Here is a 15,181-nt window from a genome sequence, read left to right as displayed (position 1 = left end):
CATCTCGCAACATCGTCTGCTTCCACACAAAACACAAGTGCTTCTCTCACGTAGCGCTCAATTCCTTTGCAGATGACTCTCCATTCGCCCCCCCCCCAAAAAAAACACGATTTTCTAAAAAATTTCTCCAACATTTTTTTTGTTTCATAAATCAATATTTAATTAAGAACCCTATATTGTGGTATAAGACATTTCCCCGGGAAAAATCTGCGAGGGGTAGTTTATTCTTGGGGTTGAGCCTTTTATCGATGCTTTTCTCAAAAACGGCTCAGCCTATTTTATTCGTATTTCATAAATAAGTATTTCATGAATAACCTGGCAATATGGCATAAGTTATTTGACCTGAAAAAATATACGAGTGACAGTTACGCATAAATCGATGCCGTTCGCCGCACCTATGGTTTGGCGCGAGCCCCGTGATCATGTTTCAGACTGTTACTTCTGTCTGACTAATATAAAATGTTTCTCAAAAACATGAAGCATCAAATACAGTATCCTAACTTGGATTCCGTGAGGAGGTCTGTGAAACATGATGTTTGTCTGCCTGTACCCGTACCACCAGAATCAAACACCCTGTGCAGTGTTTCATCCGATGAAGAACCTGCTGCTTGTGAGGGTGTTGCACAATCTTAGAGTACACAGTCAGATTCCAATTACGCACCAGTGCCTGACACTAATGAACCACATGTGATAAGTTAGGAAGAGCTTAATGATATGATCAGAGACTTAAACCTTCCCAAGTCTAAGGCCCTGTTGCATGCATCATGACTTCAACAATGTAATCTACTAAACCAAGATGTAAATATATCGATGTATAGGAAAAGAGAGGTGAGCCTAGTTCCTAATTTTACAAAGGATGGTGATTTGGTATAGCTGTTGCAGTGACATTCCATCGCTTATGGGGCAACTGAAGTTGAACTACAACACTGAAGATTGGATGTTATTCGTAGATTCCTCTATGATAAGTCTCAAGGCAGTGTTACTACACAACGGCAATGAAAAGACAGCAAGCCCTATTGCTCATGCTGCACATATAAAAGAAACATACGAGATCACGCGAAACCTATTGCAGAAAATAAAGTACGAACAGTTCCAGTGGTCTGTATGCGCTGACCTTAAGGTTATTGCCATCCTCACCGGTTTACAAGGATGTTACACAAAGCACTGCTGCTTCTTGTGTCATTGGGATAGTCGAGCCAAAGATAAGTAAACCATCACAAAATGGCCGCCAAGGAAGCAACTGGTCCCAGGGGAGACGAACGTGGCTAATGAACGTCTTGTGGATCCGGAGAAAATATTCTTACCACCCCTTCATATCAAATTAGGGCTCATGAAGGTCTTCGTCAAGGCCCTGAACCGGATGGTGAAGCATTTAATCATCTCAGAAAACTATTCCCAAGATACAGCGAGGCCAAGGTGAAAGAAGGTGTTTTTACGGGAACTCAAATCAGAGACGTTTTTAATGATACTACATTTTTTTCTAAGCTTAATGAAGTGGAAAGTGAGGCTTGGGAGGCCTTTTGAAAAGTGTGCAGTAACGTTCTAAGGAATCATAAGTCACCTGATTACAAAGACATTGTGGGCAGGTTAATTACTTCATTTCGTAACATGGGATGTAATGTGTCCCTGAAGTTACACTTCCTACATTGACACCTGGACTTCTTCCCTGAAATGTACAGCTTGGGGAGGTCTCTGACGAACACGGGGAAAGGTTTCACCAGCAAATAGCTACCATGGAGAGGCGCTACAGTGGTAAATAGAGTGTGGATATGTTGGCAGACTTCTGTTGGAATCGTGACACGTAAGTGTAAGCATTAACTTTTTATGCAATTTTATCTGCATAATTTTTATTTATATTTAAATTATAATGTGCAAATTATTATGGGTGGATAATGGCATCTTTGGGCGGATATTGAAACACCCCTCCTCCCTGAGAACTGGTACGTCCTGAGAGAAACGGGTTACGGATTCGAACTCAGGAGCTCGAAACCTATAGGAATCACCTATTTTCGTTCGTGGGAGCGAAAAAAGTTTCGTTTAGCCGACCAGTGTAATCGTTAATTATTTACCGCTCCTTACCGATCGAACAATAGCATGGTATCTCTTCCATGTAACGAATGACCAAATACACAGCTTGCTACAGTTGATTGATCTAGTGCTCCTGTGCGGATCATGTCCAATATGAACCTTGAAAATATTTTATATAGACCTATTTTAGAATAATTGTGAATTTATGCCAATACGAGAATTTATATGGTGTTTTAGTCATGAATAATAAATAAATATTTTTGTCAGGAAATCTCAAAGAAATTAAGTGAAATTTCAAAGAAAATCAGTCTTATTAGATAGGTTCTGTGTACAAGAGTTTAAATTGTAATAGTTATGCACAAGGGAACAACGTTTCGTCCGGAGCTGTAGTTCTTGGTTAAGTATAATAAAAATCTACCTGGTACATAATATTTATAAACAGAAAGCAGAAACAAAAGCTAATGAAAAAGGTGTTTTTAGTTTTCCGGACGAAAACCAAAAATTTCCGTTTTTTCAGGCCTCCAAATCAGTAACCGTAACACATATTTTGGTTTTGTAAGTTGTAGCTGTCCTCCCCTAAAAAAATGACAGGGACCTCCTAGATAAACCTGCTGGCTACACCCCTAATTCAGAGCTTGTCAGCTGAGATAACGTTTTCGAAGCTCGCGTCTTCTATAAAGCTGATAACCTGCAATGAACCTGAATCCAGCAATGTTGCCTGAACCCTCGTTTAAACCTGGCGTTTTATTAAAATGGTTTAAACCAAAAAGATAAATTTAAAAATATCCACAAGTCGTGTGACGCTGTGCAACACTAACGAGGAAAGTCCATAAACCGTGAGAGTTGAATTTTGATGAAAATTTGTGCAAGATTCAGTTTGAGTTGCTAAGTAACGTAGTAATAGTCACTCAATGCGCAAATGCTTCGTTGAGCTGCTACACCGACGCCATCTTGAAATCCAGTATGCAACGTCCAAGAATACTCTTTTGGCACAAAAATGAAAAAGCTTTTGATATATCTGACTTCAGTATTGTAAACCAAGGTAGAACATCTATATGTGGGAGTACTTCCAGTGCATGATCGCCATTTTGAAAGGCGCCATATTGAATCGCGGTCAAATATGATAAATGGTAAAGGGTACATGTGGGGTATCAAATAGCACTGGAATTTACTCCTGAATCCAGTTCTGTAAGCAAAGTTTGCATATCTGTTTTCACTTCAGAGTTAAGAACTCTCTCGCTCACAGGAACATATAAAAACCGTGCAAGTAAAATTTGTGTTATGAAATGCAGTCGTGCGAGTACTTGCAGGTTTTAAACTAATGCAGTAGTAGGCTTGATCTACAATAGCCACTATACCAATCAGATATTGAGACTAGTGAGAGAAATCGGTAATTAAATTGAAATTCCTGTAGTGAAAAATGGAATAGGAGCGCTTTAAGAATTTATACCTATTTTTAAGTGTACTATATATATATGATCTATGTGTGTTGCGATTATGCATAGCATTTAATGCTGTAATATAAGTTAGGTGCAACGGCAGATATGACTTTACAAGAGTATGTCTTGAAGTTATTAGAAAATTAACAGAAACATTATTAGAAAAATAATATAAAAATGATGCACAAAAGCGAATATTAACCTACTAACTTTTTTCTCTTCAGTTGTGATGATGGAGATCAAAAACGAAGAGATTAGCACACAGCATCGTGGAGCAGTATAAACACTTAACAAATGCACTTTCGTCACAATCTTCATGACCACAGACACTATATTCTGCTAGTCTCAAGAACAGAGCTGGATTTAGGTTTGGTAAGGCCCTAAGTTACTGAAGATAATGGGGCCCTTTATGTGTCCAGATGAACGTAGGTCCCTATATACAGAAATGAAGAAACCAGTGATATTTTACGAAGCAGACTAGCAGAAGGGGCCCCATTACATATATCATAGGGGCCAGCACTAACGAAGCATTGTTGCTATATATAGAACCCCTAGATGTTACTTTATTTATTGTTTTTCTTATATTTTGAAAATGTACATTCAATTTTTTTCCTTGACTTTTGGGCCCCCAAGGGTATGGGGCCATAAGCTATAGCTTGTTTAGCTTATACGTAAATTCGGCACTGCTCCAGAACATTTGTAAATGAACCAAATATTGCTCCTGTGATGTACCCACATTTCTGCCATGCATATACAAGCATGTCGTTTAGGACTGGCCGACAAAATTGACGATACACAACAGAATGCATTTTCATTATGAAAATTCTGCCATTTAACTTGTACACCGAACAAGTGAACACCTGCTACAATTAGTTACTTATCACAGTTTTGATATGAAAACTAGTCTTACCCTTATTATAAGCAAGTGTTTTATCGTTAAAGGTGGAAAGTTGCAGATATTTAATTATTTAATATTGAAGGAAAAACCAAGAAATAGGCTTGTTTTATGGATTGCAACTAGGTATCGAATCTTGTAATAATCTTTATTGCCATCTATTCTTAGCAGGTGTGTATGCTTCATCTTATCACTAATAGCACAACAGACACAAGAAAAGTGAATTCTAAGTTTCCAGTTGTATCTTCTTCTAAGAAAGGCTGTGAACTGATAATTTGAATCCCCTTAATTGTTCAATGCGTCAGCAATAAATCGATTGTATTTAGACAACTGGCAATAAATACATTAAAGTATTTTAACTTCGTAATATGCACGGTAAATTACAGGTTGCCAAGCATGAGTTTTGGAAAAGAACGCAATATTCTGCAACAATAAGGACGTAAGGTTTCAAGATTGGAGAAGAAAACTTAACACTATAACGGACCACGTAAAATTGCCTAAAAAAGATTTCAGTCCAACGTCCCACACTTATGCCTGCTACGCTAAAGGAGACGTGGACCTACTGATTATAGTAGAATCCGAACAATTTTGGTTGTTCAACTAATATTCACCAGTTTATATCATTTTTCTAATATATATCCGAACAATCCCTTTGGTATTTTCTGCTCGTCAGTACTATTAAGCATGTGTTTCATTGACGAGCAGTCTATTCCATCGCACTTTTAAATATGTATAACTTTTAGCATGATGCTATTCCATTTCTCACTACAGGAATTTCAATTTAATTAACGATTTCTCTCACTAGTCTCAAGATCTGATTGGTATAGTGGCTATTGTACTGCATTAACTACTGCATTAGTTAAAAACTTGCAACTGCTCGCACGACCATGTTTCATAACACAAGTCTAACTCACACAGTTTTTATATGTTCCTGTAGGTAAGAGAGCTCTTAACTTTGAAGTGAAAACAGATATGTAAACTTTGGTTGCGGAAATGGATTTAGGAGTAAATTCCAATGCTATTTGATATCCTACATGTCCCCCTTGCCATTTATCATATTTGACCACGATTCAATATGGCGCCTTTCAAAATGGCGATCATGCACTGGAAGTACTCCTACACATAGATGCTCTACCTTGGTTTACAATACTGAAGTCTGATCTATCTAAAGCTTTTTCATTTTTGTGCCAAAAGGGTATTCTTGGACATTGCCTACTGGATTTCAAGATGGCGTCGGTGTAGCAGCAACGAAGCATTTGCGTATCGAGTGACTATTACTACGTTACTTAGCAACTCGAACTGAATCTTGTCACAAATTTTCATCAAAATTCAACTCTCTCGGTTTATGGACCTTCCTCGTAAGTCATGCATTTTATGACATATAAGCTGTTTTTCTTCTACCGTCGCTGATGCGCCTGCTCACTACGGACACACCCCCTCGCTACAATTCGGGTCTTCTGCTACACTCCTACCCTGATTCGGTTACACAGGACTCGAGCTTTATAGTGGCCACAGGTTGGTTCGTATTTTATGCACTGTTTTTTAACCATATATCCACACTGTATTTCGAACAATAATATCTACCAAGTGAGTCAGGGTTACAAACTAGTAGGGGGAGAAATTAATAAATACTTTTTTTTTTTTTCGATTTTCGTGTGGTTCGGCGATAGCAGTAATTCCTAAGCATGTGTGCTGAATCCAGTTTGAAATATTTACCTTTAGTTATTTTCTCAGATGGCTCTTGCATTTTCAATTTCATAAACGATTCTTCATTTTCCTAGATACGTTATAGCAACTACGGAAAAGTCCGAATATTATTCAGTTAATGTCATTAAAATTAGCATGTGGTGCACGTTAAAAAAAAAAAAAAAAAAAAAACTTAAAATTCACATCCCCTGATCGGCCTAAACAGCCATTGTGTTTAAAAGAAACTATTGCTAGCATAGTGAAATATAGTATATTCCGTAGACAATATTGTAAAGTATACTCTCTTTACAATATTCAAATAGAACTACAAATACAGGATGTTCTACTTACTTTAACCTTCAACTGGTGTAGTGATTTTTACTGCATAGTTAGTGACGTGAGATCCCTGGGACCCTTATTCATTATTAAATATAAAAAGAAGCACAATTCCTTTTGAGAGATAAGCTTGTTTTAATTATACATTTAGCTATAGGACATAACGCACTATAGATATAATAAAGAAATATAGCAATATGCATGGATATAACATGCTCAAACCAGTCTGGTATAAGTTTTCTAATGTAAATAAAGATACCTTTATATATGGCGACACTGACACTGATAAGGGAATTAAAATAAACGAAATACTTAAAACTACATCACTGTCACTTTCTGACATGAAACATGTAACATGCAATTAATTTTTTTTTCCTGTAAATTCAGAATTATATATATTCACATTAGATGGGCCAGGTTTGTCAACCATATTGCACGAGAAAAAGTGAATATATTTTTTCTCAAAATGTATAGAATGTGACCACTGCCGAGTTCCTTCTTGGCTAAACGGTTAGCGTACACGCCTTTGGCGTCGGAGAGCTGAGTACGATTCCCGACAGAAGCTCATATGGTTCAGATTCCACGAGGATCAGTAGGTCCCTTCTCATATAGCCTCGCTGCTCAAGGGGACGTTAAAACTCAATATCAACTCAACTCATGAACACTGCCCGAAAACAAAATAGTAACACAATTAGTGACGTGTGGTCCCGGGGACTCTACTAACTGCAAGGAAACGTAACAGTGACGCTTTGACATTGGAACTCTACAGGTACTTATAACCAATTGCGAACGAGAAAGGTACTAGGAGTGGCAGGTATTCAAAGTCAATCGTCTGCTAGATTGAGAAGAAGAAAAAAGGTGTTCGGTGTCCGTGGGACATCACGTCACCAATTAAGGGTTAAATATGATTAGTGTTGTAAAAAATCATTTTTTCTGTGATTTTTTCAATAAAAACATTGATATTTTTCATGTTTTTTTTTTTTTTTTTTTTTGTTTCTGGCAGCAATTATTTATTGATTTATGGTGCAGATTATTGAAATAATCAACAGAACTTGAGTCGAAGTCCTCGTAACTTACAAATTGTTTGTTTCTTTGTACCTATACGAGCGACACTATGTGATTATTCCTTTCGGACTCAGGTCACTTTTGGCGTTTTTCTACATTTTCAGTTATTGACTTATTGCTCAAAAACCATTCATTCGATTGATATGGTTAAGGCCTTGTGTTTAGAAAATCGATGTGGCTATTTATTGGTGTAAGTTGCATTACAGCGTTGCCAACGGGTGGGAAATTATTGAGGGAAATGTAGGGGTGAACATTTACAAAAAAATCCCTAATCGAATTTCAAAATTTTTTGTATCTAGCACCATTGCTGCTATATGAGATAGGGATGGTACCGAAACCGAGACGGACTTTTATATACCGAGACGAGACCGAGACCGAGACGGCCTTTAATCTACCGAGACGAGACCGAGACCGAGACGGACCTTTATAAATCGAGACGAGACCGAGACGAGACTTAGCTCAGTCTCGAAAGTCTCGGTCTCGTCTCGAATATTGATATAGACAACTATTAAGATTGACCTTTACTCAAAATTTCTTTCGTTGCTGTATTAGGTAATATGGGAACGGTTGACTAATGTTCAGTGGCGTATTTAGGGGATGGCTATCGGACTGAAGCCCCTCCCGAAATAGATTTGTGATCATTTCTTCGCATTGCACGTACAACACAAATATTTCTTACTCGTTCTCAAGCCTCTCCCGAAACAAAATCCACTGCTGATGTGCATAGTCATCTCTGTCTCTCTCTCCCTCTCTCAACATATATATATATATATATATACTAGCGGATCCAGGATATGATCGAGGGAGGGGCTAAAGCATAGTTTGATATTTTACCCAATGTAAAGAAAGAAGTAGGATTGCAGCCCATTTTATACAGTGTATACCTGAGCGTCAAGGGGAGGTATAACCCCTTTAACACTCCCCTTGGATCCTCGCCTGTATATCATATCTAATATAAGTAAAAGGAAGAGTTTGTTTGTCTGTGTGTCTGCGTGTATGTCTTTCTGATTGCCTGTGTGCGGCGTGGGGACTAGACGAGAGTCCAAGAGTTACGAAATTTGAGTGACAAGTATCATGTCCCAGGCCTCAGACCAAGAAGAAGCGTTTTTTTTTTTTAAATTTTGAATCAGGAGGGGCGTTTACCGAGACATGCAAAAGTAGTAGAAAATGACCGATATTAATGTCGAATACATAATTTTCGCAGTCGTTGAGATCAATGATGATATTTCCATTAGCGATAACTTTCAAAGTCAGCTACCAGTGCATGCGGGCCGTGATTCACTTGCGGGGGAGGGGAGTACCGAGACTAAAAAATAATACAAAATGACCGATATTAGTGTGAAATAGTTTTCGCGTTTTCTGAGATCAATGGTGAAACTCCGATTGCATTAACCTCCATATTCACCCCATTCAGCTGCGGGCCGGAGTTCACAGGAGGGATACCGAGACATGTAAAAGTAATCCAAAATGGCCGATATTAGTGTCAAATGTATAGTTTTTGCGGTCGCTGAGATCAATGGTGTCACTTCCATTAGCGATGACTTTCAAATTCAGCTACCATTGCATGCGGGCCGGGGTTCACCTGCTGGGGAGAGGGTACCAATTCATGTAAAAATAATACAAAATGACCGATATTAGTGTCAAATACATAGTTTTCGCGGTTGCTGAGATAGTGATACTCCCACAGGTCTTGACTTCCAAATACTGGTCCCATGCGAAAAATAGGTATTTCATCTAGTTATATATAATAGTCATATATATTAAAAATGCTGAATTTTTTTTATCATTCTGTGTGAAATATGGAAGGGGAAATTCTTCCAGATACTCTGCAATACCACTAGATAAACAAGCAATGTTGCCAACGCAACATAAAGTTGTAATTTCTCAAATTGCACTACGTTTGATATTACACATTTCTGTTCAGTTAATTTAGTTTAGTGCATGAGTTTTCTCGGGGTTCTCCCGTTTCCTTCCACTTTCTTCATTCCACCATTTCATTCATCTCTCATCATCACAGTCTCCTTTTGCCTAATCGGCATAACCGTGGGACGTAAAACTCCAAAATTTCATTTCATTTTTTAATTGAGTTTAACGCCTCTTTCAGCAGCGAGGTTATATGAGACTGAACGTGCTGATTAACGTTGAATCTAAACCACATGAGCTCCCGCCGGGAATCTAACCCGGGTCTCTCACGCCATAGGCTAACTGCTTAGCCACGAAAGAGCTCTACATATTTCTAATTTAGATATTAAATTAAACCACGCAAGCACATATATTATTCAGTGTAACAAAGGACAATACATATCACTAAAATCAACAATTTGGAGATCTCTAATAACTCAAATGGCATGAACATTATAACATTAGTGTTCAGTAGTTTTAATTACAACAAGTCGCACTTACATTATTTTAAGCAGTGTTGCGAACTTAAATAAATTGCTAAATATTATTATAAATATAGTGCAAATAACATAGCTAAAGTGCAAAATATTTTAAAATTACTCGTAATTTGTTTTATGGTGCAAGAATGTTTTCAAAACACGAAGTTTTTCATAGTCTTTGGGCTATTTATAATGTTAATGTCAAAGTTTTCGTTCCAGCAATACACGTAAAAGCAAATTGTAACTGAAATTAAACGTAACTGACAACTTTTCAGTAGCACTAGTTGTTCTCCCTAAGCCTTAGGCCTGGTGTATGTTTTAGATTAAAACACTGCTTTATTAAAATTTTAATTACACCCTAACTGCATTTCATTTGTTATAGTTTGACCACCGACCACCTCAAACTCGATCCATATCATATAGCTATATGCAATCATTCAAAGACTTACAGTTAGTAATACACATTGTGTTGATTTTTGGTTTGTTTTGTTTTAGTTTAACGTCTCACGATTATGCTAGGGCGGCTAAAGGAGACGTGGAGTTACTGATCATAGTGGAATCCGAAAAACTTCGGTCGTTGAACATTACCGCCACCGGGAATCGAACTCGGAACCGTGTTTAATATGATAAACTATGGTCCAACAATATTTGGCAAGAATAATATCCCGATATCTTAATTAGTGTCCACACAGGAGTGGATTAAAGAAGTGACAAATCCGTGTGTGCCACTTTGGCCACCGGGGTCACCGAGTGTATGCATTTGATTGCATGTTTTTGACTACTAATCCGTGTGGTTGTTGTAGTTATAGTCTCGACTATTAATAATATCGTTGTTGTAAACAATAACACTATAAGGAAAATTTTTCTCCTTTTTACATCTTAGTTCCAACACTGTTGGTGAGAAATGCAGGGTGTTTCAGAGTGAATATTGGGGTTTTAAGTCTTCGTAGTACCTATTACATTTTACGTACAATTATAAGCAATTCATCAAGTAAAAGAGCACCTCAAACAGTCTTTGCTACAAGTGTTCGATATGAGATTCATTCGTGACACGGCACACATCTAGTCGATAGGCGAGAAAGGCCCATAAACTTTCCGCCATATGGCACAAAACTGATTCAATTTAGGGGAGGCTCGTTTCAAGTATACCACCTCCTGAGCATTTGCTGACGGCCGGATGCAAACATTGAGTGTTCATATTAGCTCTTAGATGAAATGTCGATTTATCGCTGAAGAGGACCCGATCCAGAAAATCTTCATTGTTATGCAGCAACATTTCACTTGTGAAATTGGCACGTAAACTGTAGTCTGTAGGCTTTAGACCTGTAGCAACTGCAAACGATAAGGACGTAGTTGCAAGCGTCTCCTTAATATTCTCCACACAGACGGTTGCACTGTGCAGATTCAGTGTGTATTAGAACAAAAAGTTTTCTGCTATCTAGTCTCCATCTTTGCTACTTGCTCTTTCTAACGACAGACAGAGGAAACAATGCATGTACATGCGTGCGTACAAAACTTTTTGAGTTGCTCTTTCATTTGATATAACATTTATAATTGTAAGTTAATTGCAATGGATACTATAAAGTTTCAAAACCCTAATATTGATTTTGAACAACCTGCATTACTTCAAATTGTCATCCTATATTTAAGTCTTGTATATACATATCATCAGGGCCGGCCCTAGGCAATTTGTGGCCCCGTGCAATGGCATAATTTGCCGCCTCCCCCTTTCTCCAGAAAAATAAACAAATCTTAAAAGACATGATTTAAAGTATGCTACTCCAGCATGAACAACGAAGGGGAGGGTAAGTGCAGTCACGCTCAGAAAGGCTTAAATAGTTAATAAAAATGCAATTCCGCTGTATCTGTTTTTTCCTTTAAATATTTATTTATTATGTTAGTGAAATATAAAGCAAACAGAGCTGCAGACGAAAGTTGGTAATCCTTTTTATAGAATTCAATATCAAGCTTCAATCTCAACGTATCAGTTTGCAATTCCAGTGCAAGTAGGTCTTTTATCTTTATTTCTTGATTTTTCTTCTACAGCTGTTAACATTTTTTTTAAAAAAAACTTGTTTCTATCTTCAATGATAAGGAACTTGTTTCTGACAAAAACAAGACTAGTTGTCATATGAAAACTGTGATAACTTACTAAATGAAAGAGATATTCGCTACTATTCTAGAATTGAATTCTTGCATTTGACTACAATCAAGCAATTTCTGTTCGGATTTATTCGACCATTTGCTTTAGCGTTGTCCATGCGACCTTAAACTAATGCAACCTAAACATAATTTATGAATATAGTATTCAAATATTTCAGCTTAGTAAATGTAACTGCCATCATTATGAAGTCTGTTTCCAACAAGAAATATTTAATTTAAATAATATAGTTATGACAGATTTTGCCGGACCCTCAAAACTTTACGCTCCATGCAAATGCACGTGTTGCATATATCGGGTGTTGCAAAATAAGTGTTACAACTCTTGGGAGGTGAATCCTGCCACTGAGACAAGAAAAAAAGTTCTCTTGAACTTCCGGCTATCGGACATAGTTTCAGATCTACAAGGTCCCGAAAGCGTGGGAAAATGACTTTCGGACGCCAATAGTTCGGAAACTATCCAACGTAAAGAGGGCGGATAAAAAATTCACTGAAGAAGTCATACCTGCTGTATTGAATTTTGCATGTTTCACAATCCTACCATGCACGCGCAAGGGATTCCCCAAAGGAACGTAGGGAGTCCCGGATAATCTGCTAAATGAAAGTTGGTCTAAATGGATATTAATTGATGGGGTTTCTACCAGGCAACGTTAATTCGTCTGCATTAAGTCGATCTAGAACAAATACAAAATGGCGGACACTCATGTCCGTTGTGTGTGGTTGCATAATCGCCAGGTACGGATGCTGGCCAACAGTGAAGTTCTGAGTATTAAGTGTAGCGTATTTGTACTCAGAAGCTCAAGAAAGATATCTGGAGTGTCGGTAGAGCACAACAGATGGAGCAGGGTGATTCACATGTGTGGAAACACGTAACGAAAAAGACACAGAAATGCACTCATACTCAGTAAACGTGAGTTCAAAGCGTCGGAAATGTAAGGATTAGCGTCAAGAACATGAAAGTCAATTCACCAATAATATTCCCTCAAACCGATGCAATATGATGTGCACGGTTGCATACCAATAAGGATGCAACAACTGAGGCCAAGTTGAAATTGTGCAAAGGGACTCACTAAGAAACTGTGTAAGCTAAATGAATGTCTCTAGTGGGATCGCATGATCGATATTGAAATGTGGTCAATGTTTGTGTTGATATCGACATATAGTTAATGGACAAATGTGAACATGTGCCACTACTGCTGGGACACCGTCTCACATGCGAAAACTAGGAAAATAACCTTGTACATTCTGCTATTACATCTGGTGCACTTTTTGGTAGAACGCAACAAGAACAAGATTGTATCAATGTCCCACTTTGTTTGGGACATTGTCCCAAGTCGACACATATGAAAAGAAATTTCTTAATCTATGGTTCAAATTGTGATAGACCGTGAAAATAACAAACTTGTATCATGTATCACGTCTTCTGGGACATATGACGTACTCGATATCAAAATACCTCCAGAAATATGTATCTTAGACACAGTACACATGCCAAGACAAAGACGAAAATGAACAATTTGGCACATGTAACACTACAGCTGGAACACCATACATATGGAAAATAAAACGACATGAGAAATTGAAAAAAAACGTCTTAAAGCTCTGATTGTTTACAACTGTGCAGCAGGAGTAACAAAATGTAACACACAAGCATGTCGGGAGGCTGTAAAAGAGCGCTTGCCAAAGAAAGTGGGTACTCCTCAAAGAAATGTATACAGAGAAAGTCAGGCTCCCTCGAGCCTCAGTGCTAGAGCGCTCGCTTTCGCTCGCGTGATCGCAGTTTCCAATCCTACTGAGAGCCCACGGCCTCAGATTCAGAACCCGATTAGTTATTTTCCTATTTTTCCCACGTGGGACGGTGTCCCAGCAGTAGTGGCACATGTTCACATTTGTCCATTAGCTACATGTCGATATCAACACACAAATTGTCCGCATTTCAATATCGATCATGTGATCGCACTAGAGACATTCATTTAGTTCACCCAGTTTCTTAGTGAGTCCCCTTGCACAATTTCAACTTGGCCTTAGTTGTTGCATCCTTATTGGTATGCAACCGTGCATATCATATTGCGTCGGTTTGAGGGAATATTATTGGTGAATTGACTTTCATGTTCTTGACGCTAATCCTTACATTTCCGACGCTTTGAACTCACGTTTACTTAGTATGAGTGCATTTTTTCTGGGCATTTTTCGTTAAGTGTTTCCACACATGTCAATCACCCTGCTTCGTCTGTTGTGCTCTACCGACACTCCAGATGTCTCTCTTGAGCATCTGAGTACAAATACGCTACACCTAATACTCAGAACTTCACTGTTGGCCAGAATTCCGTACCTGGCGATTATGCAACCACACACAACGGACATGAAAGTGTCCGCCATTTTGTATTTGTTCTAGATATCGACTTAATACAAACGAATTAACGTTGCCTGGTAGAAACCCCATCAATTAATATCCATTTAGACCAACTTTCATTTAGCAGATTATCCGGGACTCCCTACGTTCCTTTGGGGAATCCCTTGCGCGTGCATGGTAGGATTGTGAAACATGCAAAATTCAATACAGCAGGTATGACTTCTTCAGTGAATTTTTTATCCGCCCTCTTTACGTTGGATAGTTTCCGAACTATTGGCGTCCGAAAGTCATTTTCCCACGCTTTCGGGACCTTGTAGATCTGAAACTATGTCCGATTGCCGGAAGTTCAAGAGAACTTTTTCTCTTGTCTCAGTGGCAGGATTCACCTCCGAAGAGTTGTAACACTTATTTTGCAACACCCGATATGATAGAACCGGCTCTGCATATCACATATATCTAGTCGAAGAATTATTTATATATGATATTTAGGAAAATACTATTTGGCAAGTTAGTATTAGTTTTTACCTTTAAACAAGTTATTTGAATTTTATACTGTTAGTAACATTGTTTTCGTACTTATTAAATGCCTGCTTTCACGAAAAAAACAATCATTTCTACTTTTACTTCTTAGTTGATATTGATGAAAACTGCTGAAACCCGAATTGTTAATAGGTATGGTATTCATGCAAATTGTCAAATATTTGTAGCGTATCAGTATGTAGCGTTTAATTTATGTTGCATTTCACGGTGGTTACGCCCACATAAAAATATTTCATAATCAAATAGAAGTAAGATGCATTACAAATGACAATTTATAAAAACGAAATTTAGAAAAAAA

Source organism: Thermobia domestica, chromosome 5 (assembly GCF_964235325.1).
Source record: "Thermobia domestica chromosome 5, izTheDome1.hap1.1, whole genome shotgun sequence".
Classification (NCBI taxonomy): Eukaryota; Metazoa; Arthropoda; class Insecta; order Zygentoma; family Lepismatidae; genus Thermobia; species Thermobia domestica.
This window is presented reverse-complemented; position numbering follows the sequence as displayed.